Raw genomic sequence first — 26,508 nt, 5'->3', positions numbered from 1 at the left:
CTAACACCATTGATCCCGCAGGCCGCGCAGCCATGGAAGCCCCCTTGACGCTGGAGGAGCTGCACTCTGCCGCCAGATCCTTCAGGAAGGGCAGGACACCGGGCAGTGACGGTCTCCCAGCCGAGTTGTACACAATGCTGTGGGACCTCATCGGCCCGGACCTCCTCGACCTGTACGAGGAGATGGTGGTGGAAGGCAGGATGCCCCCCACGCTGAGAGAGGGAATGATCACGGTCCTGTACAAGCGGAAGGGGGAGAGATGCGACCTGAAAAATTGGCGTCCCATCTCTCTCCTGAACGTGGACTACAAGATCCTCGCCAAGGTACTAGCCACCAGGTTGAAGAAAGTCATCGGGCAGATCGTCCACCCCGACCAGACCTGCGGCATCCCAGGACGCCGGATCGCGGACAGCCTGGCCCTCATCAGGGACACGATCTACTACATCAAGGACCGCAACGTCCGTGCCGCTCTGGTCACCCTAGACCAAGAGAAGGCATTTGATCGACTGTCTCATGGTTTTATGGGTCAGGTACTGCGGAGGTTTGGGCTGGGGGAGATGTTCTGCTCTTACGCTAACCTGATGTACCTTGATATCCGCAGCTCGGTGCTGGTGAACGGCTGGAAGACTGACCCCTTCCCAGTCCTCTCTGGGGTCAGGCAAGGCTGCCCTCTCTCACCTCTTCTTTTTGTCTGTTGTATAGAGCTCTTCGCCGAGTGCATCAGACGGAATCCAGAGATCAGAGGGATCACCGCGCCGGGCAGAGACAAGAAGGAGATAAAGTGCTCGCTCTACATGGACGACGTGACCATCTTCTGCGCGGATCGCCGGTCGGTGAGAGCGCTCGTCCAGACGTGCGAGGACTTCAGCCGAGCTTCAGGCGCAAAGGTCAACTGCGGGAAGTCGGAGACCATGCTGTTCGGGCAGTGGGACCTGACTTCTGAGCCGATCCCGTTTCCCGTCCAAACCGACTTCCTAAAGATCCTGGGAGTCTGGTTCGGCAGAGACGGCGCGGCCCTGAAAAGCTGGGAGGAGAGACTCAACAAAGTAAAGCAGAAATTTGGGCTGTGGAGCCTCAGAGACCTCACCATCGAAGGGAAAGTGCTGGTGCTGCGCAACGAGATTCTTCCCGTGCTGCAATACGTGGCTCAGGCCTGGCCCTTGCTGGTCACCATTCACCGAGCCATCAACCGAGCAGTTTTCCACTTCATCTGGGGCTCCAAAATGGACAGAGTAAAGCGCGCAGTGATGTACAAGGAACCCGGCAAGGGAGGCAAAGGAGTGCCTGACATCCCTACCATGCTGAGGACCTTCTTTGTGTGCAACTGCGTGCGCAGGACTCTCAGAGACGTAGCGAAAGGCTCTGCTGGAAACTCCATGTCTCGCTTCTTCCTGCTGCCCCTGTGGAGGCAGCTCAAGTGGGAAAAGTGGGACAGCTCCGTCCCTTACAATTGGACCATGCCCTGGTTCTACTCGGACGTGGGCAAATTTGTAAGGGAGCACCAACTGGAGGGAGTTAAACCAGACTTGTGGTTACCCCGTGTGATCCACAAGTTCATCAGAGCCAAAGACACTATGGAGAACATCCCAGGGCTCCCCGACGCCACAGCCAAGACTGTCTGGGCTAACGTGTCGTCGAGCAGGCTAACCAACAGGCATAAAGACATGGCATGGATGGCCATTCAGGGAGGCCTCCCCCTAAGGACATTTATGCATGCCAGGGGGCTGTGCAGATATAGACACTGCCCACAGTGCATTGTGGAGGAGGAGACTTCTCTTCACTTGTTCTGGCGGTGCCCGTTTGCACAGGCTTTGTTCAGAGCCCTGGAGCTGGATCTCAAGGACTCTATCGAGAGAAAGTACCTGTCTTACCATTCGGTACTTTACGGACTTTTTCCAGGAACACACACGGAGAGCGCCATTGAGGATGCTTGGCGTCTCATGTGCTGTGTAAAGGACGCTCTATGGTTTGCCAGGAACCGCCTGGTGCTGAGGAGGGAGCAGGTCACAGTCCGTGACTGCCGCAGGCTTATCCACAGCCTGCTGAGAGACTACTCTCTCAAGGACAGTCTAGAGGCTGAAGACTAGCCCCATTCTCCTCGGCCCCCTCCCCCCCCCCATTTCCCCAGGTTATGTTCCACCAAGTGCCAACCATATGCGCCACGTCTGGAAATGTAATTGTACACTGCTTCTACTGAGCTTTCCGTAACTGAAGTCGTACTGTAACGTGTATTGCCCTGCGCTGCGTCGCAGTACTGCTTATCGTCTACCTGTACCGATAATACCGATTTATGTACTCCTGCTAAAACAGGTTGATGTCTGTTTTATCATAATCAGTTTGTATAATAAACTTAAATACAAAAAAAAAAAAAAAAAAAAAAAAAAAATCTGTTCTTATCAGTTTAATATCTGATACGTCCCCTATCTGGGGACCATATATTAAATGGATTTTTAGAACAGGGAGATGGAAGAAGAGCTTGCTCTGTCCACTCCACGCATTGACCTGGTATTGCAGTACCTCCAGGACCGGTGCACCTCTCTTATCAGTGACCAAAAGCAGAACCCGACACAGCACAGCACAGCACAGCACAGCACAGCACAGCACAGCACAGCACAGCACAGCACAGCACAGCACAGCACAGCACAGCACAGCAAAACCGAGCAGAGCAGCGATCCGAGGAAGGGCCGAGCGACCCGGGGAGCAGCGGCAGCAGTCCAGGGTCGGTCGGCCGGTGGGTCGGTTGCTTCCTTCCTTCCTTTCTTTCCTCCCAGCTCGTCGCTGTTGCAGGCCAGTGAGTGCGTGCGTGCGTGCGTGCGTGCCTCTTGGTCGCGACACGTCACGTCACTGAAGCGTGCTGCGGTAATGTCCGTCGGAACGTAATGTAACTGTGTGTGTGTGTGTGTGTGTGTGTGTGTGTGTGTGTGTGTGTGTGTGTGTGTGTGTGTGTGGCCTTGGTCATGAAGGCCCATGCCGGTTGAGGGTGCATTGAAGGATTAAAGCGCTAGTGTGTTTGGTTGCTTGAAGGTTAGCGTGGCCAGCTGACGGTTGTGCTGCAGCGGCTGCAGCTGCTGCCTGGCTCCTGTGGTTCTTTTGCATGCCTTGGTTTGTGTCTCCCTCTGATGGTGGCTGACGAGGGCGAGGACGAGAGAGAGTGAGCGAGTGTTTGTCCCAGCAGCAGCAGTAGCGGTTAAGAGGATTAGATGAGATGAGAGGAGATGAGATTAGAGTAAGGACTGCTACGTCTGTCAGGTGCTTAGCAGCCGATCTCGTTGAGCGGGAGGCGGAGGTGCGAACTGCCCCCCCCCCCCCTGGGGGCGGAGCCATGCAAATGTTTCAGGCCGCGCCGCCACGATCCCGGCGGGCCTCGTCGAGACAGAGGGCGGGCGGGCGGGCAGGCAGGAGACGGAGAGAGGGGAGAGTGTGCGAGCCGGTGGTGCTCGGCTTGGACGCAGGGGTGGTGCGGGCGGTCCTTTCCAGCCGTGGCTGCCGGCGCAGGGCTGCAGTCCGGCGCGGGGATCCGCAGAGGGAGTGCCCTGGGGGTTGGTGGGTGGCGGGCGTGCAGCGGGCGGAAGGGAGGCCCGGGGCCCGCGTGGCAGCTCGCTGCGACTGTGCGGAGCCTGGGTGGCGGGCCCGAGCCGGGCCCGCCGCCCTCTTCGGGTTATCGCTTCTCGGCCTTTTGGCTAAGATCAAGTGTAGTATCTGTTCTTATCAGTTTAATATCTGATACGTCCCCTATCTGGGGACCATATATTAAATGGATTTTTAGAACAGGGAGATGGAAGAAGAGCTTGCTCTGTCCACTCCACGCATTGACCTGGTATTGCAGTACCTCCAGGACCGGTGCACCTCTCTTATCAGTGACCAAAAGCAGAACCCGACACAGCACAGCACAGCACAGCACAGCACAGCACAGCACAGCACAGCACAGCACAGCACAGCACAGCACAGCACAGCACAGCACAGCAAAACCGAGCAGAGCAGCGATCCGAGGAAGGGCCGAGCGACCCGGGGAGCAGCGGCAGCAGTCCAGGGTCGGTCGGCCGGTGGGTCGGTTGCTTCCTTCCTTCCTTTCTTTCCTCCCAGCTCGTCGCTGTTGCAGGCCAGTGAGTGCGTGCGTGCGTGCGTGCGTGCCTCTTGGTCGCGACACGTCACGTCACTGAAGCGTGCTGCGGTAATGTCCGTCGGAACGTAATGTAACTGTGTGTGTGTGTGTGTGTGTGTGTGTGTGTGTGTGTGTGTGTGTGTGTGTGTGTGTGTGTGTGTGTGTGTGTGTGTGTGTGGCCTTGGTCATGAAGGCCCATGCCGGTTGAGGGTGCATTGAAGGATTAAAGCGCTAGTGTGTTTGGTTGCTTGAAGGTTAGCGTGGCCAGCTGACGGTTGTGCTGCAGCGGCTGCAGCTGCTGCCTGGCTCCTGTGGTTCTTTTGCATGCCTTGGTTTGTGTCTCCCTCTGATGGTGGCTGACGAGGGCGAGGACGAGAGAGAGTGAGCGAGTGTTTGTCCCAGCAGCAGCAGTAGCGGTTAAGAGGATTAGATGAGATGAGAGGAGATGAGATTAGAGTAAGGACTGCTACGTCTGTCAGGTGCTTAGCAGCCGATCTCGTTGAGCGGGAGGCGGAGGTGCGAACTGCCCCCCCCCCCCCTGGGGGCGGAGCCATGCAAATGTTTCAGGCCGCGCCGCCACGATCCCGGCGGGCCTCGTCGAGACAGAGGGCGGGCGGGCGGGCAGGCAGGAGACGGAGAGAGGGGAGAGTGTGCGAGCCGGTGGTGCTCGGCTTGGACGCAGGGGTGGTGCGGGCGGTCCTTTCCAGCCGTGGCTGCCGGCGCAGGGCTGCAGTCCGGCGCGGGGATCCGCAGAGGGAGTGCCCTGGGGGTTGGTGGGTGGCGGGCGTGCAGCGGGCGGAAGGGAGGCCCGGGGCCCGCGTGGCAGCTCGCTGCGACTGTGCGGAGCCTGGGTGGCGGGCCCGAGCCGGGCCCGCCGCCCTCTTCGGGTTATCGCTTCTCGGCCTTTTGGCTAAGATCAAGTGTAGTATCTGTTCTTATCAGTTTAATATCTGATACGTCCCCTATCTGGGGACCATATATTAAATGGATTTTTAGAACAGGGAGATGGAAGAAGAGCTTGCTCTGTCCACTCCACGCATTGACCTGGTATTGCAGTACCTCCAGGACCGGTGCACCTCTCTTATCAGTGACCAAAAGCAGAACCCGACACAGCACAGCACAGCACAGCACAGCACAGCACAGCACAGCACAGCACAGCACAGCACAGCACAGCACAGCACAGCACAGCACAGCACAGCAAAACCGAGCAGAGCAGCGATCCGAGGAAGGGCCGAGCGACCCGGGGAGCAGCGGCAGCAGTCCAGGGTCGGTCGGCCGGTGGGTCGGTTGCTTCCTTCCTTCCTTTCTTTCCTCCCAGCTCGTCGCTGTTGCAGGCCAGTGAGTGCGTGCGTGCGTGCGTGCGTGCCTCTTGGTCGCGACACGTCACGTCACTGAAGCGTGCTGCGGTAATGTCCGTCGGAACGTAATGTAACTGTGTGTGTGTGTGTGTGTGTGTGTGTGTGTGTGTGTGTGTGTGTGTGTGTGTGTGTGTGTGTGTGTGTGTGGCCTTGGTCATGAAGGCCCATGCCGGTTGAGGGTGCATTGAAGGATTAAAGCGCTAGTGTGTTTGGTTGCTTGAAGGTTAGCGTGGCCAGCTGACGGTTGTGCTGCAGCGGCTGCAGCTGCTGCCTGGCTCCTGTGGTTCTTTTGCATGCCTTGGTTTGTGTCTCCCTCTGATGGTGGCTGACGAGGGCGAGGACGAGAGAGAGTGAGCGAGTGTTTGTCCCAGCAGCAGCAGTAGCGGTTAAGAGGATTAGATGAGATGAGAGGAGATGAGATTAGAGTAAGGACTGCTACGTCTGTCAGGTGCTTAGCAGCCGATCTCGTTGAGCGGGAGGCGGAGGTGCGAACTGCCCCCCCCCCCCCTGGGGGCGGAGCCATGCAAATGTTTCAGGCCGCGCCGCCACGATCCCGGCGGGCCTCGTCGAGACAGAGGGCGGGCGGGCGGGCAGGCAGGAGACGGAGAGAGGGGAGAGTGTGCGAGCCGGTGGTGCTCGGCTTGGACGCAGGGGTGGTGCGGGCGGTCCTTTCCAGCCGTGGCTGCCGGCGCAGGGCTGCAGTCCGGCGCGGGGATCCGCAGAGGGAGTGCCCTGGGGGTTGGTGGGTGGCGGGCGTGCAGCGGGCGGAAGGGAGGCCCGGGGCCCGCGTGGCAGCTCGCTGCGACTGTGCGGAGCCTGGGTGGCGGGCCCGAGCCGGGCCCGCCGCCCTCTTCGGGTTATCGCTTCTCGGCCTTTTGGCTAAGATCAAGTGTAGTATCTGTTCTTATCAGTTTAATATCTGATACGTCCCCTATCTGGGGACCATATATTAAATGGATTTTTAGAACAGGGAGATGGAAGAAGAGCTTGCTCTGTCCACTCCACGCATTGACCTGGTATTGCAGTACCTCCAGGACCGGTGCACCTCTCTTATCAGTGACCAAAAGCAGAACCCAACCCAACCCAGCAAAGCAAAGCAAATCCGAGCGGAGCAACGATCCGAGGAAGGGCCGAGCGACCCGGGGAGCAGCGGCAGCAGTCCAGGGTCGGTCGGCCGGTGGGTCGGTTGCTTCCTTCCTTCCTTTCTTTCCTCCCAGCTCGTCGCTGTTGCAGGCCAGTGAGTGCGTGCGTGCCTCTTGGTCGCGACACGTCACGTCACTGAAGTGTGCTGCGGTAATGTCCGTCGGAACGTAATGTAACTGTGTGTGTGTGTGTGTGTGTGTGTGTGTGTGTGTGGCCTTGGTCATGAAGGCCCATGCCGGTTGAGGGTGCATTGAAGGATTAAAGCGCTAGTGTGTTTGGTTGCTTGAAGGTTAGCGTGGCCAGCTGACGGTTGTGCTGCAGCGGCTGCAGCTGCTGCCTGGCTCCTGTGGTTCTTTTGCATGCCTTGGTTTGTGTCTCCCTCTGATGGTGGCTGACGAGGGCGAGGACGAGAGAGAGTGAGCGAGTGTTTGTCCCAGCAGCAGCAGTAGCGGTTAAGAGGATTAGATGAGATGAGAGGAGATGAGATTAGAGTAAGGACTGCTACGTCTGTCAGGTGCTTAGCAGCCGATCTCGTTGAGCGGGAGGCGGAGGTGCGAACTGCCCCCCCCCCCCCTGGGGGCGGAGCCATGCAAATGTTTCAGGCCGCGCCGCCACGATCCCGGCGGGCCTCGTCGAGACAGAGGGCGGGCGGGCGGGCAGGCAGGAGACGGAGAGAGGGGAGAGTGTGCGAGCCGGTGGTGCTCGGCTTGGACGCAGGGGTGGTGCGGGCGGTCCTTTCCAGCCGTGGCTGCCGGCGCAGGGCTGCAGTCCGGCGCGGGGATCCGCAGAGGGAGTGCCCTGGGGGTTGGTGGGTGGCGGGCGTGCAGCGGGCGGAAGGGAGGCCCGGGGCCCGCGTGGCAGCTCGCTGCGACTGTGCGGAGCCTGGGTGGCGGGCCCGAGCCGGGCCCGCCGCCCTCTTCGGGTTATCGCTTCTCGGCCTTTTGGCTAAGATCAAGTGTAGTATCTGTTCTTATCAGTTTAATATCTGATACGTCCCCTATCTGGGGACCATATATTAAATGGATTTTTAGAACAGGGAGATGGAAGAAGAGCTTGCTCTGTCCACTCCACGCATTGACCTGGTATTGCAGTACCTCCAGGACCGGTGCACCTCTCTTATCAGTGACCAAAAGCAGAACCCAACCCAACCCAGCAAAGCAAAGCAAATCCGAGCGGAGCAACGATCCGAGGAAGGGCCGAGCGACCCGGGGAGCAGCGGCAGCAGTCCAGGGTCGGTCGGCCGGTGGGTCGGTTGCTTCCTTCCTTCCTTTCTTTCCTCCCAGCTCGTCGCTGTTGCAGGCCAGTGAGTGCGTGCGTGCCTCTTGGTCGCGACACGTCACGTCACTGAAGTGTGCTGCGGTAATGTCCGTCGGAACGTAATGTAACTGTGTGTGTGTGTGTGTGTGTGTGTGTGTGTGTGTGGCCTTGGTCATGAAGGCCCATGCCGGTTGAGGGTGCATTGAAGGATTAAAGCGCTAGTGTGTTTGGTTGCTTGAAGGTTAGCGTGGCCAGCTGACGGTTGTGCTGCAGCGGCTGCAGCTGCTGCCTGGCTCCTGTGGTTCTTTTGCATGCCTTGGTTTGTGTCTCCCTCTGATGGTGGCTGACGAGGGCGAGGACGAGAGAGAGTGAGCGAGTGTTTGTCCCAGCAGCAGCAGTAGCGGTTAAGAGGATTAGATGAGATGAGAGGAGATGAGATTAGAGTAAGGACTGCTACGTCTGTCAGGTGCTTAGCAGCCGATCTCGTTGAGCGGGAGGCGGAGGTGCGAACTGCCCCCCCCCCCCCTGGGGGCGGAGCCATGCAAATGTTTCAGGCCGCGCCGCCACGATCCCGGCGGGCCTCGTCGAGACAGAGGGCGGGCGGGCGGGCAGGCAGGAGACGGAGAGAGGGGAGAGTGTGCGAGCCGGTGGTGCTCGGCTTGGACGCAGGGGTGGTGCGGGCGGTCCTTTCCAGCCGTGGCTGCCGGCGCAGGGCTGCAGTCCGGCGCGGGGATCCGCAGAGGGAGTGCCCTGGGGGTTGGTGGGTGGCGGGCGTGCAGCGGGCGGAAGGGAGGCCCGGGGCCCGCGTGGCAGCTCGCTGCGACTGTGCGGAGCCTGGGTGGCGGGCCCGAGCCGGGCCCGCCGCCCTCTTCGGGTTATCGCTTCTCGGCCTTTTGGCTAAGATCAAGTGTACTTGTACAGGAGATCTTAGCCAGAGGTCCTAGTGTCAGCGGAGTACGGCCCTCGGCCTCCCGGCATCGGCCCCTTCATTGGGGTCTTAAGCCGGGTGCTGCTATAGGGGGTCCCGTCAGAGCTGGCACTGGGAACGTGGAGCGATCGGCGTGATGGCGATACCGAACTTTCCGAATACGGTGCGCATGTGTATTGAGGATGAAGAACGTCGGAGGAGGATTTCGCTGGAGGAAGTTCAGGTGAAAATCGTGGAAGGTCTGTTGCAGATGCCAAGAGGGGAGATTTTTTGCCTTCAGGATTTTGGGTTCCGTGGTTTCTTTGACATTACTTTCAAATCGGTTTGGGGAGCACGGAATTTGATGGAGCGGAGTCTTACCCATGCTGATCATGTTTTGTTACGTGGCATTGTTTTTCGTCCCTCGGTTGCGGTGCGGAAAGTATGTATTACGGTGCATATATACAATCCCTTTGTGCCAGATGATGCGATCTGTGCGTTTTTGAGCCAATATGCGTCCAAAGTGGAAGAACCGGAGTATATGCGGAATCCTTTTGGCGTGTATAATGGTAGGAGAAGGTTTTGGGTTACCTTAAAACCCGACGAGAAGGGATATGGAGGGATGATGCATCCACCGCAGAACTTCTCTATCGGGGGGAATCAGGGATATCTTTTTTATCCCAACTGTCCTACCTTTTGTAGGAAGTGCTTTAAGTTCGGGCACACTAGTGAGCACTGCGTCGAAGACCAGAAGGTTTGCCGTAATTGCAGGCAGAAGGGACATATGGCCTTTGAGTGTCCAAACCCCAGGAAATGTGATCTCTGTGGAGATGTGGGGCATGGGGCGTGGTCATGTCCCGTGTTGAGAGAGCAGCGGAAGAAAGCTGCAGAAAGGCAGGAGGAGGAGGAGAGGAGGATAGAGGCTGAGCGGTCTGCGCATGTGGATCGGTTGGTGGAGCAATTTTCTCTTGCATCTGGAGCGTCTGTCAAACCGCCGCCGGAAGATCGGCCTGCGGTTTCTGTGGCGTCGGAGCGAGTAATTGAAGATGTGGCTGTGAGTCCGGTACAAAGTGCCGTTGTGGATCCAGAGATGGAAATTACGCCTCAACAGGAAGATCCCCTGTTGGAGATAATTAAGGATCCTCTGCTTATCGGTGCAGATCTGCCAGATATTGGTGGTTTGGAGCAGGAACCAGGGCAGGCGGGAGTCAGGTTTGTAGAAGACGTGATGATAGATGCAGGAGAGGGTTGTAGTGCTGAGAAAAGAGTTCGGGAGTGTGAGAGTGGGTCCTCACCGGATTCCCCCCGGTTAGATGTGTTATCAGAAAGCGAAGGAAGCTGTTCTCCGCTCTCTGTATGTTCTGAAGATCCAGGAGGTGTTTTCAGCCGAAGAGTGGCAGATCCTATGAGGAGTTATTCCGAGGTTGTGGAGGAGACTTTGACTAAAAAGTTTCGATCGGGGACATGAGGGGTGTAGTATGAAGAGTGCTGATGAGTATTAAATTATGAGGTCTCTTTGTATTGCATCCCTCAATGTAAGAAGCATTAAGGGTGCTGCACGGCGTGTAGTGGTCTTTGAGGCTCTTAAGGGGCAAAGAGCAGATATTTTTTGTCTGCAAGAATGTAATTTGGCAGGACCATTGCAGAGTCAGCCTTGGACTTTGGGTCCTTCTGTTTTTTCGTTTGGGGTTAGGCGGAATTGTGGGGTGGCGGTGTTGTTTCGTAGTTTTGATTTTCAGGTGGTTAGGGTGGTGGAAATAGAATATGGGAGGGCGTTAGTGGTTTTCTTTAGATATGGGGGGGTTGGGTTCAAATTAATTAATGTGTATGCTCCTGTAGATAGGAAAGAAAGGATAACGCTATTGCAGCACGTGAAATTATGGTTACCAGGGAGAGAGTGTGTGTTTTTGGTGGGTGACTTTAATTGTGTGCTTAAGAATGAGGATAGAGTGGGTGGGAGGAAAGGTGCAAATTTGGATGGGTCTAGTAGGGAGTTGGGGCAGATGGTGGAAGATTTTGGATTGTTAGATTCAGTTATGTTACATAAATCGTCAGAGAAGTTTTTTTCTTTCTTTAGTGAGGATGGGAGTGTGTGTTCCAGGATTGATTTTATTTTCTTTTCTAAAAATATGAGGGGGAGGGAGATGATAGGTGTGCGTTTGCCTTTTACGGATCATGTTTGTGTGTTATGTACAGTGGAGTTTGTAGAGGAAGTTATAATGGGTCGTGGTCAATGGAAGTTGAATGTGTCTTTGATGGATGATGGATGGGTGGTGAAGTGTTTTGAAAGATTCTTCCTGGGGCTGCGGAGAAAGAAACGGTGTTTTATGTCAATCAGTAGGTGGTGGGAGTTTGTTAAGGTGCAAGTGCGGATGTTTTTTGTGAGAATAGGGAAAGTTAGAGCTAGGAATGAAAGGAAAGAATTGATGATGTGGCAGAAACGTTTGGAGTATTTGAGGAAATTGAGGGTGCTTGGGTTGGATGTGAAGAATGATTTGATTGAGGCAAGGCAGCAGGTGAGTCAGTATATGGAAAAGAAAGGTAAGAAGATAATGTTTCGAGCTAGGGTGAAAGTGTTAGAGGAAGATGAGAAGTGTACGAGGTTTTTTTTCAAGAAAGTGTTTGGTGGTAAGAGTCTGATGGAGAGTGTGTTGAATAAGGATGGAGTAGCTGTGGAAGGAGTAGGGGTTTTGGATGTTGTATTAGAGTTCTATAGGGATTTGTATGTTGAGAAAACAAGAGATTGGAGGGTGGAAAGGGAGATTTTGGAGGGTGTGGAAGCGGTAGTGGATAGTGTGGATGCAGAGGATTTGGTGAAAGATGTGACGAAAGAGGAGCTAGAAAAGGTACTGAAAAGCATGGCTAAAGGTAAGACGCCAGGATGTGATGGGTTGCCTGTGGAATTTTATTGTAAGTTTTGGGATCTGATAGGGGATGATTTTACTGAAGCTTGTGTGGAGGTTTTGCGTAAGAATGAGTTGATTGATTCTATGAAAGAGGGTGTGATTGTGCTGTTATTTAAGAAAGGAGATAAAAAAGATTTGAAGAATTGGAGGCCAATCACATTGTTGAATGTGGACTATAAGGTGTTAGCGAAAGTGTTGGCAAATCGGTTAAGGTTGATTGTGCATAATTTGGTTGGGGAAGAGCAAGTGTGTGCTGTGCCGGGTAGACAGATTGGGGATAGTTTGGTTGTGTTGCGTGATGTGTTGTGGTATTGCATGGATAGGAAGTTGGAAGTGGCGGTGGCAACTATTGATTTTGAGAAGGCGTATGATAGAGTAGCGCATGGATTTTTGTTTGGGGTTTTAAAGAGGTTGGGGATACCGGGGGGGATGGTGAAGTGGTTGAAAATGTTATATGAAGGAATTAGTAGTAGAGTAATGGTGAATGGTTGTTTGACTGAGAGTTTTGGTATAATGTCTGGGGTGAGACAAGGGTGTCCGTTGTCGCCGATTTTGTTTATATGCGTGATTGAACCTTTGTTAAGGATGATTAGGTGTGATAAGGTGGTGAGAGGTGTAGAAGTACCGGGAAGTGGGGGTAGGAGTTTGAAAGTGTTAGGTTATATGGACGATGTGACGGTAGTATGTAGAACGCAAGCTGGGTTAAGGAGGGTGAAGCTGTTAGTGGAGGGATTTTGTATGGGGAGTGGTTTCCGGGTGAATTGGGATAAATGTGCTTGTAAGGCTTTTGGTGAGTGGCGGGAGTTGGGGTTGTGTGGATGGCCTGTTAAGAGTGAAGCGATCGAGGTGTTGGGGGTGAAATTTGATAATAAGTTGAATGGATGTGATAGCTGGGAGAAGGTGGTTGGGAAAGTGAAACAGAAGATAGGGTTTTGGTCGTCTAGGACTTTGTCTTTTTCTGGAAGGGTGTTGATTGTGAAGGTGGTGATTGTTCCTTTGTTGTTGTACTTGAATGTGGTTTTTCCAGTAAGTGTGAGAGTAATTAGGAAATTGGTGAGAAGTTTATTTTTATTTTTTTGGAATTCTAGGATGGAGCGATTGAGAAGGCAGAAAGTGATGTTGAAGACGGAGAATGGGGGTATGGACATGCCAGATGTTGAGCGGTTTTTGTTGGTGCAATATATACGGGTGTGTGTGAAGGTGAGTAAGAAGGATTCAATGGTGGGTTGCATGTTGAGGTATGCTGCGGGTGGTTTGTTGAGGAAGTATGGTTTGTATGAACTTGATCGTAAGAAGCCTGTGTGTTTTAAGGTGCCTTGGTTTTATGAAAGGGTTGAGATTGGTATTAGAAGATATGAGTTGCAGAATGTGACTGTGTCTATGTGGGAAGAGAAAAGGTGTGTATTGAATATGATTAGGGATCGGGAGGAAGTAGTAGGTTTGGGTGGTTTGAATGAAGGTCAAAGTAAGCAGGTTTGGAAGATGTTGTCTGAGCGAGAATTGGTTAATAGACAGAGAGATGTGGGTTGGATGGCGGTGCATGGGTGTTTGCCAACTAGAGAGTTTCAGAGGGTTAGGAAGTTGTGTGTTTCTGAGTGTTGCCCCAGGGAGGGGTGTGGTAGAGTGGAGAATGTGATACATGTGTTCTGGAGTTGTGAGTATGCTGTACAAATTTGGGAAAGGATGGGGCGGTTGGTTAAAGAATTAGTGGGATTGGATGGGGTGGGTTTTGAGGCTGTGTTTTTTGGGTTATGTGATTTAGATAAGAGGAGGAGGAGGTTGTTCTGGATGCTGATAAGTTGTGTTAAGGAATCTTTGTGGGATGTGAGGAACTTGTTAGTCTTTAAAAAGGATATGGTGGAGGTGGATGGTTGTGTGAGGATGATTCGAGGACGGATGTATGTGTATTTTTTGAGGGATGTGAGAAGGTGGGGGGAGGAAGATGCCGAGGGTGTGTGGAAAACAAAGAAATGGAAAGACTGGGATAGGGTTTGAGGGGGGTTGGGGGTTTGGATGGTTTGTGGAGGTTGGGAGGTAGTCTTTGAGGAGCGTTTTGTATATATGTATTAAAAATTGTATTTAAAAAAAAACCAAAAAAAAAAAAAAAAAAAAAAAAAAAAAAAAAAAAAAAAAAAAAAAAAAAAAAAAAAAAAAAAAAACCAACCGTGTGGTTGGGGGTTGGATGGTTTGTGGAGGTTGGGAGGTAGTCTTTGAGGAGCTTTTTTTGTATATATGTATATAGGGTTTTTAGGTTTCACTAAGTGGTGTGGGATTATAAAGAGAAAATATGCCATGAGGATGTTATATGTAATGCCGTCCGGAGTGTCATCTTGAGGATGTGCGATATGACTGAGTGGTATAAAAAAAAAAAAAAAAAAAAATCTGTTCTTATCAGTTTAATATCTGATACGTCCCCTATCTGGGGACCATATATTAAATGGATTTTTAGAACAGGGAGATGGAAGAAGAGCTTGCTCTGTCCACTCCACGCATTGACCTGGTATTGCAGTACCTCCAGGACCGGTGCACCTCTCTTATCAGTGACCAAAAGCAGAACCCAACCCAACCCAGCAAAGCAAAGCAAATCCGAGCGGAGCAACGATCCGAGGAAGGGCCGAGCGACCCGGGGAGCAGCGGCAGCAGTCCAGGGTCGGTCGGCCGGTGGGTCGGTTGCTTCCTTCCTTCCTTTCTTTCCTCCCAGCTCGTCGCTGTTGCAGGCCAGTGAGTGCGTGCGTGCCTCTTGGTCGCGACACGTCACGTCACTGAAGTGTGCTGCGGTAATGTCCGTCGGAACGTAATGTAACTGTGTGTGTGTGTGTGTGTGTGTGTGTGTGTGTGTGGCCTTGGTCATGAAGGCCCATGCCGGTTGAGGGTGCATTGAAGGATTAAAGCGCTAGTGTGTTTGGTTGCTTGAAGGTTAGCGTGGCCAGCTGACGGTTGTGCTGCAGCGGCTGCAGCTGCTGCCTGGCTCCTGTGGTTCTTTTGCATGCCTTGGTTTGTGTCTCCCTCTGATGGTGGCTGACGAGGGCGAGGACGAGAGAGAGTGAGCGAGTGTTTGTCCCAGCAGCAGCAGTAGCGGTTAAGAGGATTAGATGAGATGAGAGGAGATGAGATTAGAGTAAGGACTGCTACGTCTGTCAGGTGCTTAGCAGCCGATCTCGTTGAGCGGGAGGCGGAGGTGCGAACTGCCCCCCCCCCCCCTGGGGGCGGAGCCATGCAAATGTTTCAGGCCGCGCCGCCACGATCCCGGCGGGCCTCGTCGAGACAGAGGGCGGGCGGGCGGGCAGGCAGGAGACGGAGAGAGGGGAGAGTGTGCGAGCCGGTGGTGCTCGGCTTGGACGCAGGGGTGGTGCGGGCGGTCCTTTCCAGCCGTGGCTGCCGGCGCAGGGCTGCAGTCCGGCGCGGGGATCCGCAGAGGGAGTGCCCTGGGGGTTGGTGGGTGGCGGGCGTGCAGCGGGCGGAAGGGAGGCCCGGGGCCCGCGTGGCAGCTCGCTGCGACTGTGCGGAGCCTGGGTGGCGGGCCCGAGCCGGGCCCGCCGCCCTCTTCGGGTTATCGCTTCTCGGCCTTTTGGCTAAGATCAAGTGTAGTATCTGTTCTTATCAGTTTAATATCTGATACGTCCCCTATCTGGGGACCATATATTAAATGGATTTTTAGAACAGGGAGATGGAAGAAGAGCTTGCTCTGTCCACTCCACGCATTGACCTGGTATTGCAGTACCTCCAGGACCGGTGCACCTCTCTTATCAGTGACCAAAAGCAGAACCCAACCCAACCCAGCAAAGCAAAGCAAATCCGAGCGGAGCAACGATCCGAGGAAGGGCCGAGCGACCCGGGGAGCAGCGGCAGCAGTCCAGGGTCGGTCGGCCGGTGGGTCGGTTGCTTCCTTCCTTCCTTTCTTTCCTCCCAGCTCGTCGCTGTTGCAGGCCAGTGAGTGCGTGCGTGCCTCTTGGTCGCGACACGTCACGTCACTGAAGTGTGCTGCGGTAATGTCCGTCGGAACGTAATGTAACTGTGTGTGTGTGTGTGTGTGTGTGTGTGTGTGTGTGGCCTTGGTCATGAAGGCCCATGCCGGTTGAGGGTGCATTGAAGGATTAAAGCGCTAGTGTGTTTGGTTGCTTGAAGGTTAGCGTGGCCAGCTGACGGTTGTGCTGCAGCGGCTGCAGCTGCTGCCTGGCTCCTGTGGTTCTTTTGCATGCCTTGGTTTGTGTCTCCCTCTGATGGTGGCTGACGAGGGCGAGGACGAGAGAGAGTGAGCGAGTGTTTGTCCCAGCAGCAGCAGTAGCGGTTAAGAGGATTAGATGAGATGAGAGGAGATGAGATTAGAGTAAGGACTGCTACGTCTGTCAGGTGCTTAGCAGCCGATCTCGTTGAGCGGGAGGCGGAGGTGCGAACTGCCCCCCCCCCCCCTGGGGGCGGAGCCATGCAAATGTTTCAGGCCGCGCCGCCACGATCCCGGCGGGCCTCGTCGAGACAGAGGGCGGGCGGGCGGGCAGGCAGGAGACGGAGAGAGGGGAGAGTGTGCGAGCCGGTGGTGCTCGGCTTGGACGCAGGGGTGGTGCGGGCGGTCCTTTCCAGCCGTGGCTGCCGGCGCAGGGCTGCAGTCCGGCGCGGGGATCCGCAGAGGGAGTGCCCTGGGGGTTGGTGGGTGGCGGGCGTGCAGCGGGCGGAAGGGAGGCCCGGGGCCCGCGTGGCAGCTCGCTGCGACTGTGCGGAGCCTGGGTGGCGGGCCCGAGCCGGGCCCGCCGCCCTCTTCGGGTTATCGCTTCTCGGCCTTTTGGCTAAGATCAAGTGTAGTATCTGTTCTTATCAGTTTAATATCTGATACGTCCCCTATCTGGGGACCATATATTAAATGGATTTTTAGAACAGGGAGATGGAAGAAGAGCTTGCTCTGTCCACTCCACGCATTGACCTGGTATTGCAGTACCTCCAGGACCGGTGCACCTCTCTTATCAGTGACCAAAAGCAGAACCCAACCCAACCCAGCAAAGCAAAGCAAATCCGAGCGGAGCAACGATCCGAGGAAGGGCCGAGCGACCCGGGGAGCAGCGGCAGCAGTCCAGGGTCGGTCGGCCGGTGGGTCGGTTGCTTCCTTCCTTCCTTTCTTTCCTCCCAGCTCGTCGCTGTTGCAGGCCAGTGAGTGCGTGCGTGCCTCTTGGTCGCGACACGTCACGTCACTGAAGTGTGCTGCGGTAATGTCCGTCGGAACGTAATGTAACTGTGTGTGTGTGTGTGTGTGTGTGTGTGTGTGTGTGGCCTTGGTCATGAAGGCCCATGCCGGTTGAGGGTGCATTGAAGGATTAAAGCGCTAGTGTGTTTGGTTGCTTGAAGGTTAGCGTGGCCAGCTGACGGTTGTGCTGCAGCGGCTGCAGCTGCTGCCTGGCTCCTGTGGTTCTTTTGCATGCCTTGGTTTGTGTCTCCCTCTGATGGTGGCTGACGAGGGCGAGGACGAGAGAGAGTGAGCGAGTGTTTGTCCCAGCAGCAGCAGTAGCGGTTAAGAGGATTAGATGAGATGAGAGGAGATGAGATTAGAGTAAGGACTGCTACGTCTGTCAGGTGCTTAGCAGCCGATCTCGTTGAGCGGGAGGCGGAGGTGCGAACTGCCCCCCCCCCCCCTGGGGGCGGAGCCATGCAAATGTTTCAGGCCGCGCCGCCACGATCCCGGCGGGCCTCGTCGAGACAGAGGGCGGGCGGGCGGGCAGGCAGGAGACGGAGAGAGGGGAGAGTGTGCGAGCCGGTGGTGCTCGGCTTGGACGCAGGGGTGGTGCGGGCGGTCCTTTCCAGCCGTGGCTGCCGGCGCAGGGCTGCAGTCCGGCGCGGGGATCCGCAGAGGGAGTGCCCTGGGGGTTGGTGGGTGGCGGGCGTGCAGCGGGCGGAAGGGAGGCCCGGGGCCCGCGTGGCAGCTCGCTGCGACTGTGCGGAGCCTGGGTGGCGGGCCCGAGCCGGGCCCGCCGCCCTCTTCGGGTTATCGCTTCTCGGCCTTTTGGCTAAGATCAAGTGTAGTATCTGTTCTTATCAGTTTAATATCTGATACGTCCCCTATCTGGGGACCATATATTAAATGGATTTTTAGAACAGGGAGATGGAAGAAGAGCTTGCTCTGTCCACTCCACGCATTGACCTGGTATTGCAGTACCTCCAGGACCGGTGCACCTCTCTTATCAGTGACCAAAAGCAGAACCCAACCCAACCCAGCAAAGCAAAGCAAATCCGAGCGGAGCAACGATCCGAGGAAGGGCCGAGCGACCCGGGGAGCAGCGGCAGCAGTCCAGGGTCGGTCGGCCGGTGGGTCGGTTGCTTCCTTCCTTCCTTTCTTTCCTCCCAGCTCGTCGCTGTTGCAGGCCAGTGAGTGCGTGCGTGCCTCTTGGTCGCGACACGTCACGTCACTGAAGTGTGCTGCGGTAATGTCCGTCGGAACGTAATGTAACTGTGTGTGTGTGTGTGTGTGTGTGTGTGTGTGTGTGGCCTTGGTCATGAAGGCCCATGCCGGTTGAGGGTGCATTGAAGGATTAAAGCGCTAGTGTGTTTGGTTGCTTGAAGGTTAGCGTGGCCAGCTGACGGTTGTGCTGCAGCGGCTGCAGCTGCTGCCTGGCTCCTGTGGTTCTTTTGCATGCCTTGGTTTGTGTCTCCCTCTGATGGTGGCTGACGAGGGCGAGGACGAGAGAGAGTGAGCGAGTGTTTGTCCCAGCAGCAGCAGTAGCGGTTAAGAGGATTAGATGAGATGAGAGGAGATGAGATTAGAGTAAGGACTGCTACGTCTGTCAGGTGCTTAGCAGCCGATCTCGTTGAGCGGGAGGCGGAGGTGCGAACTGCCCCCCCCCCCCCTGGGGGCGGAGCCATGCAAATGTTTCAGGCCGCGCCGCCACGATCCCGGCGGGCCTCGTCGAGACAGAGGGCGGGCGGGCGGGCAGGCAGGAGACGGAGAGAGGGGAGAGTGTGCGAGCCGGTGGTGCTCGGCTTGGACGCAGGGGTGGTGCGGGCGGTCCTTTCCAGCCGTGGCTGCCGGCGCAGGGCTGCAGTCCGGCGCGGGGATCCGCAGAGGGAGTGCCCTGGGGGTTGGTGGGTGGCGGGCGTGCAGCGGGCGGAAGGGAGGCCCGGGGCCCGCGTGGCAGCTCGCTGCGACTGTGCGGAGCCTGGGTGGCGGGCCCGAGCCGGGCCCGCCGCCCTCTTCGGGTTATCGCTTCTCGGCCTTTTGGCTAAGATCAAGTGTAGTATCTGTTCTTATCAGTTTAATATCTGATACGTCCCCTATCTGGGGACCATATATTAAATGGATTTTTAGAACAGGGAGATGGAAGAAGAGCTTGCTCTGTCCACTCCACGCATTGACCTGGTATTGCAGTACCTCCAGGACCGGTGCACCTCTCTTATCAGTGACCAAAAGCAGAACCCAACCCAACCCAGCAAAGCAAAGCAAATCCGAGCGGAGCAACGATCCGAGGAAGGGCCGAGCGACCCGGGGAGCAGCGGCAGCAGTCCAGGGTCGGTCGGCCGGTGGGTCGGTTGCTTCCTTCCTTCCTTTCTTTCCTCCCAGCTCGTCGCTGTTGCAGGCCAGTGAGTGCGTGCGTGCCTCTTGGTCGCGACACGTCACGTCACTGAAGTGTGCTGCGGTAATGTCCGTCGGAACGTAATGTAACTGTGTGTGTGTGTGTGTGTGTGTGTGTGTGTGTGTGGCCTTGGTCATGAAGGCCCATGCCGGTTGAGGGTGCATTGAAGGATTAAAGCGCTAGTGTGTTTGGTTGCTTGAAGGTTAGCGTGGCCAGCTGACGGTTGTGCTGCAGCGGCTGCAGCTGCTGCCTGGCTCCTGTGGTTCTTTTGCATGCCTTGGTTTGTGTCTCCCTCTGATGGTGGCTGACGAGGGCGAGGACGAGAGAGAGTGAGCGAGTGTTTGTCCCAGCAGCAGCAGTAGCGGTTAAGAGGATTAGATGAGATGAGAGGAGATGAGATTAGAGTAAGGACTGCTACGTCTGTCAGGTGCTTAGCAGCCGATCTCGTTGAGCGGGAGGCGGAGGTGCGAACTGCCCCCCCCCCCCCTGGGGGCGGAGCCATGCAAATGTTTCAGGCCGCGCCGCCACGATCCCGGCGGGCCTCGTCGAGACAGAGGGCGGGCGGGCGGGCAGGCAGGAGACGGAGAGAGGGGAGAGTGTGCGAGCCGGTGGTGCTCGGCTTGGACGCAGGGGTGGTGCGGGCGGTCCTTTCCAGCCGTGGCTGCCGGCGCAGGGCTGCAGTCCGGCGCGGGGATCCGCAGAGGGAGTGCCCTGGGGGTTGGTGGGTGGCGGGCGTGCAGCGGGCGGAAGGGAGGCCCGGGGCCCGCGTGGCAGCTCGCTGCGACTGTGCGGAGCCTGGGTGGCGGGCCCGAGCCGGGCCCGCCGCCCTCTTCGGGTTATCGCTTCTCGGCCTTTTGGCTAAGATCAAGTGTAGTCTCGGCCTTTTGGCTAAGATCAAGTATACTGTTCTTGTCAGAACACACAACTGTTCTTGCCAGAACACAAAACTGTTCTTATCAGAACACACAACTGTTCTTGCCAGAACAATCACTGCTGTTCTTGTCAGAACAGATACTTATCTTTTTCAGGTTTCCACACTTTCTGGGCCAGAGCCGACGAGGAGCGAGAATGGCGACCCAGACCTCCGAAGCCGAACGACCCAGCCAGATCACCGGAAGCCGAGCCCAGCCTGCTGCGACCCCAGGAAGCCCACCTCCCCTGGAGAACTGGATGAGGCAGACGGTGGTCCTGAAGCTGAAGGAAGTGGAGGGCCGCACCCCCGACCTGGATGCAGACACCTTCAGCAAGAAGGTGGTGCACGAAGGAGCAGGCTTCAGCCCAGCAGAGACCCTGAGCGTCCAGTCGTTTTTGAAGGGAATGTTCTACGTAACGTTCATCTCGGCGGCGGTCTGCAAAAGGTTCTGGGAGGCCTTCAGGGCGGCGAAACCGGACCAGGTCCTCTCCCGTTTCTACGGAAACAGCCCCATCCACAGGGAGGAGAGGCCCGTGACGGTCTCGATGCGGAACCCCCACACCCCAGGAAAAGACGTGGCAACTTTTCTGGGAAGATACTGCCACATCGTAAAAGAACCGACCAAGATCCTCAACCAGTACGGCTTCTGGACAGGAAGATGGTCCCTCGTGATCCGTCTGAAGGCAGACTCCACCTCGCCGGACGGGCTCCAACACCTGCCGCAGAGCTTCGCCCTAGGTAATTCTACAGGCATGCTTTTCTACCCTGGTCAACCCACAACCTGCAGACGATGCGGTCAACTGGGTCACAAGGCGGAGGAATGCCAACAGAAATCCTGCAGGCACTGCAGGGTGGTGGGGCACGAGACCAAAGACTGTCCACGAAAGAAGACCTGTAACCTGTGCGGCGATCCTGAGCACATCTACAAGGATTGCCCCAAAAGATCAAGGTCATACGCAGCGGTAGCAACAGCCAAGGCCCCGGCCAAGGTCCCCTCATCGGCCCCGACCAAGGCTCCAGCCAAGGCGACGGCACCGCAGACACCCCCTCCGGAAACCCCGAAAGCGGCACCCAGGAAAGGTAAGAAAGCAGCTCCCCTCCCTGCCAAGACTGTCGTGGCCCTGCCCGCTGTCAAGGCTCCCCCTCCCCCCCCCAGAGGCAGCGCCATCCCTCCCCTGTGCTGCCTCCAACCCTCCCTGCTTCACCACCTTCACCCTCCCCCCCCCTCCTCCCCCTCTCTGCAGCAGCTCTAACCCCTCCCCCAGCTGCTGCAGACCCCGACCCCGACCCTTTCCCCCCTCTTGTTTCCGCTGCAGACAACCCCCTGGAGATGCCGCCAAAAGGAGCCGGAGCCAGAAAACGCAAACATAGCGGCAAGAAGGAGGAGGAGGAGGACGAGGACAGCGAGACTGAGACGAGCCCCACCAGGAGCTCTGTCCAGAAGAGGGCGCCACCACCAGCCCCCACCGTCCCCTCTCCCCCCGAGCCCGCAAATGACGACGAAGACACGCTGGAAAAGATGGTCCAGGACCTGACCCCGTCGGATGAGCCAGCCACCGAGACCGAGGCTCTGATCCTCAACCAGCTGGACATCGACAACCAGGTCTCCCTCCTGGAACAGATGCTAGACGAGGCCGCCTGGACCCCCATGAACCCCATCGACCACGGCGGGGAAGATCCTCCCCCACCAGGGGGAGGAGGTGGTAACTAGTGCCTCTGTTTGAGCTGACCTTCTTTTTTTCTCCCAACTAATGGCGTCAATTTCTATTTTCTCCATTAATGTAAGGAGCATGAAGGACCAGTTCCGGAGGCGCGGTTTACTAACCTTCCTTTCTTCTCAGCAGTGTGATGTATATATGTTGCAGGAATGCGCTTTACCTTTCTCTCGTTCGTATCGCCATCTATGCAGGGAATGGTCTCACGGCCCGTCCTTCTGGTCCGGCGGGAACGGCTGCAAGTCGGCGGGAGTTGCTATCCTGATCCGAGGAGCCAACTTCACGGTGGACGCTGTCCAGGAGATGGTCTGCGGCAGACTTCTAGTCGTGGACGGATCCTGGGCGGGGGAGCCTGTCAGGCTCATCACCGTGTACGCCTCCCCGGAAAAGAAGCAACGCCTGGAGCTTCTCCAGAACCTGCGGACCCAGCTGACCACCGCCAGGACCGTAGTGATAGGCGGGGACTTCAACTGCCCGATCGAGGAAGGAGGGCGCACCTCCACCCACGCAACAAAACTGGACGTGACTTCGAAACTGCTCAGAGAGATTGTCACAGAGGCATCCTTAAAGGACGCTATGGGCTCCATCGGGACCGGCTCCGTGAACTATTCTTGGAGCCGGCCGGATGGCTCTGTGCGTTCCCGGATAGACTTTGTGTTCACCTCTCGGGCGGTAGAGCATCAGCAGTGCTCCATGGTGCCCTGCTACTTCTCGGACCACAGGGCTGTTCGGCTCCAGTGTGCCCTGGGCAAAGGGTTTCCTCCCGGTCCAGGCTCCTGGAAGCTGAACTGTGCCCTGTTAGAGAGGCAGGAAATTGTGGATGAGCTGCGTAATGTATATTCTGATTGTGTCAGTACCAAGTATCTGTTCCCCACTGTAACCCAGTGGTGGGAGTTTACTAAAGTAAAGCTGCGCTCTTTCTTTCAGGCTAAAGGAAGACTCCAGGCGTGTGAGAGGAAGAGGAAATTCAGACGGCTGCAACGCAAGCTGCAGTCCCTGTTGGACCTCCAACAGTGCGGATGGGACGTGGACGAGGAGCTGGAGGAGACCAAGGAGGGCCTGAAAAGGCACTTTGAGGAGGAATCCAGGCAAATCGTCTTCCGTTCCAAGGTGGAGAACCTGGAGAAGGGTGAGAAATGCAACTCTTTCTTTTTCAAGAAGCTCCACTCCGCCCACACGCCCCTGACGGAAATGAGAGACAGCGAAGGTGTGGTACGACAGGGGAAGGAGGAGGTCCAGAAAGTGGTCGTCGACTACTACCGAGATCTCTACTCCCCCAAAGACACAGACCCGGAGGCTGCCGAACGGTTCCTGTCAGGTATCACTAACACCATTGATCCCGCAGGCCGCGCAGCCATGGAAGCCCCCTTGACGCTGGAGGAGCTGCACTCTGCCGCCAGATCCTTCAGGAAGGGCAGGACACCGGGCAGTGACGGTCTCCCAGCCGAGTTGTACACAATGCTGTGGGACCTCATCGGCCCGGACCTCCTCGACCTGTACGAGGAGATGGTGGTGGAAGGCAGGATGCCCCCCACGCTGAGAGAGGGAATGATCACGGTCCTGTACAAGCGGAAGGGGGAGAGATGCGACCTGAAAAATTGGCGTCCCATCTCTCTCCTGAACGTGGACTACAAGATCCTCGCCAAGGTACTAGCCACCAGGTTGAAGAAAGTCATCGGGCAGATCGTCCACCCCGACCAGACCTGCGGCATCCCAGGACGCCGGATCGCGGACAGCCTGGCCCTCATCAGGGACACGATCTACTACATCAAGGACCGCAACGTCCGTGCCGCTCTGGTCACCCTAGACCAAGAGAAGGCATTTGATCGACTGTCTCATGGTTTTATGGGTCAGGTACTGCGGAGGTTTGGGCTGGGGGAGATGTTCTGCTCTTACGCTAACCTGATGTACCTTGATATCCGCAGCTCGGTGCTGGTGAACGGCTGGAAGACTGACCCCTTCCCAGTCCTCTCTGGGGTCAGGCAAGGCTGCCCTCTCTCACCTCTTCTTTTTGTCTGTTGTATAGAGCTCTTCGCCGAGTGCATCAGACGGAATCCAGAGATCAGAGGGATCACCGCGCCGGGCAGAGACAAGAAGGAGATAAAGTGCTCGCTCTACATGGACGACGTGACCATCTTCTGCGCGGATCGCCGGTCGGTGAGAGCGCTCGTCCAGACGTGCGAGGACTTCAGCCGAGCTTCAGGCGCAAAGGTCAACTGCGGGAAGTCGGAGACCATGCTGTTCGGGCAGTGGGACCTGACTTCTGAGCCGATCCCGTTTCCCGTCCAAACCGACTTCCTAAAGATCCTGGGAGTCTGGTTCGGCAGAGACGGCGCGGCCCTGAAAAGCTGGGAGGAGAGACTCAACAAAGTAAAGCAGAAATTTGGGCTGTGGAGCCTCAGAGACCTCACCATCGAAGGGAAAGTGCTGGTGCTGCGCAACGAGATTCTTCCCGTGCTGCAATACGTGGCTCAGGCCTGGCCCTTGCTGGTCACCATTCACCGAGCCATCAACCGAGCAGTTTTCCACTTCATCTGGGGCTCCAAAATGGACAGAGTAAAGCGCGCAGTGATGTACAAGGAACCCGGCAAGGGAGGCAAAGGAGTGCCTGACATCCCTACCATGCTGAGGACCTTCTTTGTGTGCAACTGCGTGCGCAGGACTCTCAGAGACGTAGCGAAAGGCTCTGCTGGAAACTCCATGTCTCGCTTCTTCCTGCTGCCCCTGTGGAGGCAGCTCAAGTGGGAAAAGTGGGACAGCTCCGTCCCTTACAATTGGACCATGCCCTGGTTCTACTCGGACGTGGGCAAATTTGTAAGGGAGCACCAACTGGAGGGAGTTAAACCAGACTTGTGGTTACCCCGTGTGATCCACAAGTTCATCAGAGCCAAAGACACTATGGAGAACATCCCAGGGCTCCCCGACGCCACAGCCAAGACTGTCTGGGCTAACGTGTCGTCGAGCAGGCTAACCAACAGGCATAAAGACATGGCATGGATGGCCATTCAGGGAGGCCTCCCCCTAAGGACATTTATGCATGCCAGGGGGCTGTGCAGATATAGACACTGCCCACAGTGCATTGTGGAGGAGGAGACTTCTCTTCACTTGTTCTGGCGGTGCCCGTTTGCACAGGCTTTGTTCAGAGCCCTGGAGCTGGATCTCAAGGACTCTATCGAGAGAAAGTACCTGTCTTACCATTCGGTACTTTACGGACTTTTTCCAGGAACACACACGGAGAGCGCCATTGAGGATGCTTGGCGTCTCATGTGCTGTGTAAAGGACGCTCTATGGTTTGCCAGGAACCGCCTGGTGCTGAGGAGGGAGCAGGTCACAGTCCGTGACTGCCGCAGGCTTATCCACAGCCTGCTGAGAGACTACTCTCTCAAGGACAGTCTAGAGGCTGAAGACTAGCCCCATTCTCCTCGGCCCCCTCCCCCCCCCCATTTCCCCAGGTTATGTTCCACCAAGTGCCAACCATATGCGCCACGTCTGGAAATGTAATTGTACACTGCTTCTACTGAGCTTTCCGTAACTGAAGTCGTACTGTAACGTGTATTGCCCTGCGCTGCGTCGCAGTACTGCTTATCGTCTACCTGTACCGATAATACCGATTTATGTACTCCTGCTAAAACAGGTTGATGTCTGTTTTATCATAATCAGTTTGTATAATAAACTTAAATACAAAAAAAATCTGTTCTTATCAGTTTAATATCTGATACGTCCCCTATCTGGGGACCATATATTAAATGGATTTTTAGAACAGGGAGATGGAAGAAGAGCTTGCTCTGTCCACTCCACGCATTGACCTGGTATTGCAGTACCTCCAGGACCGGTGCACCTCTCTTATCAGTGACCAAAAGCAGAACCCAACCCAACCCAGCAAAGCAAAGCAAATCCGAGCGGAGCAACGATCCGAGGAAGGGCCGAGCGACCCGGGGAGCAGCGGCAGCAGTCCAGGGTCGGTCGGCCGGTGGGTCGGTTGCTTCCTTCCTTCCTTTCTTTCCTCCCAGCTCGTCGCTGTTGCAGGCCAGTGAGTGCGTGCGTGCCTCTTGGTCGCGACACGTCACGTCACTGAAGTGTGCTGCGGTAATGTCCGTCGGAACGTAATGTAACTGTGTGTGTGTGTGTGTGTGTGTGTGTGTGTGTGTGGCCTTGGTCATGAAGGCCCATGCCGGTTGAGGGTGCATTGAAGGATTAAAGCGCTAGTGTGTTTGGTTGCTTGAAGGTTAGCGTGGCCAGCTGACGGTTGTGCTGCAGCGGCTGCAGCTGCTGCCTGGCTCCTGTGGTTCTTTTGCATGCCTTGGTTTGTGTCTCCCTCTGATGGTGGCTGACGAGGGCGAGGACGAGAGAGAGTGAGCGAGTGTTTGTCCCAGCAGCAGCAGTAGCGGTTAAGAGGATTAGATGAGATGAGAGGAGATGAGATTAGAGTAAGGACTGCTACGTCTGTCAGGTGCTTAGCAGCCGATCTCGTTGAGCGGGAGGCGGAGGTGCGAACTGCCCCCCCCCCCCCTGGGGGCGGAGCCATGCAAATGTTTCAGGCCGCGCCGCCACGATCCCGGCGGGCCTCGTCGAGACAGAGGGCGGGCGGGCGGGCAGGCAGGAGACGGAGAGAGGGGAGAGTGTGCGAGCCGGTGGTGCTCGGCTTGGACGCAGGGGT

At 56.3% G+C, this 26,508-nt stretch overlaps 8 non-coding genes and 4 pseudogenes across 8 annotated transcripts; all 12 read left to right on the top strand.

The window, feature by feature from the left end:
* The first annotated feature begins 2,314 nt into the window (after window positions 1-2,314).
* LOC149278545 (U2 spliceosomal RNA) lies at window positions 2,315-2,539 on the top strand (annotated as a pseudogene).
* A 1,121-nt stretch (window positions 2,540-3,660) lies between these two features.
* LOC149278544 (U2 spliceosomal RNA) lies at window positions 3,661-3,851 on the top strand. Its single transcript, XR_016278735.1, has one exon. It is a non-coding gene; the product is annotated as a U2 spliceosomal RNA (small nuclear RNA).
* A 1,141-nt stretch (window positions 3,852-4,992) lies between these two features.
* On the top strand, window positions 4,993-5,183 carry LOC149278543 (U2 spliceosomal RNA). The gene has a single exon (XR_016278734.1). It is a non-coding gene; the product is annotated as a U2 spliceosomal RNA (small nuclear RNA).
* A 1,136-nt stretch (window positions 5,184-6,319) lies between these two features.
* Window positions 6,320-6,510, top strand: LOC149278542 (U2 spliceosomal RNA). Its single transcript, XR_016278733.1, has one exon. It is a non-coding gene; the product is annotated as a U2 spliceosomal RNA (small nuclear RNA).
* Window positions 6,511-7,528: 1,018 nt separating this feature from the next.
* LOC149278541 (U2 spliceosomal RNA) lies at window positions 7,529-7,719 on the top strand. Its single transcript, XR_016278732.1, has one exon. It is a non-coding gene; the product is annotated as a U2 spliceosomal RNA (small nuclear RNA).
* A 6,279-nt stretch (window positions 7,720-13,998) lies between these two features.
* LOC149278540 (U2 spliceosomal RNA) lies at window positions 13,999-14,207 on the top strand (annotated as a pseudogene).
* Window positions 14,208-15,225: 1,018 nt separating this feature from the next.
* On the top strand, window positions 15,226-15,416 carry LOC149278539 (U2 spliceosomal RNA). The gene has a single exon (XR_016278731.1). It is a non-coding gene; the product is annotated as a U2 spliceosomal RNA (small nuclear RNA).
* A 1,018-nt stretch (window positions 15,417-16,434) lies between these two features.
* Window positions 16,435-16,625, top strand: LOC149278538 (U2 spliceosomal RNA). The gene has a single exon (XR_016278729.1). It is a non-coding gene; the product is annotated as a U2 spliceosomal RNA (small nuclear RNA).
* Window positions 16,626-17,643: 1,018 nt separating this feature from the next.
* On the top strand, window positions 17,644-17,834 carry LOC149278537 (U2 spliceosomal RNA). Its single transcript, XR_016278727.1, has one exon. It is a non-coding gene; the product is annotated as a U2 spliceosomal RNA (small nuclear RNA).
* A 1,018-nt stretch (window positions 17,835-18,852) lies between these two features.
* On the top strand, window positions 18,853-19,043 carry LOC149278536 (U2 spliceosomal RNA). The gene has a single exon (XR_016278724.1). It is a non-coding gene; the product is annotated as a U2 spliceosomal RNA (small nuclear RNA).
* Window positions 19,044-20,061: 1,018 nt separating this feature from the next.
* On the top strand, window positions 20,062-20,193 carry LOC149278535 (U2 spliceosomal RNA; annotated as a pseudogene).
* Window positions 20,194-25,489: 5,296 nt separating this feature from the next.
* Window positions 25,490-25,694, top strand: LOC149278534 (U2 spliceosomal RNA; annotated as a pseudogene).
* Window positions 25,695-26,508: the final 814 nt, after the last annotated feature.

This window comes from Sceloporus occidentalis, unplaced genomic scaffold (genome assembly GCF_023333645.1).
Source record: "Sceloporus occidentalis isolate IW3139 unplaced genomic scaffold, rSceOcc1.0.p SCAF_188, whole genome shotgun sequence".
Taxonomy (NCBI): Eukaryota; Metazoa; Chordata; class Lepidosauria; order Squamata; family Phrynosomatidae; genus Sceloporus; species Sceloporus occidentalis.
Note: the sequence above shows the minus strand (reverse complement) of the source record. Positions and strands in the feature narration are given on the sequence as shown.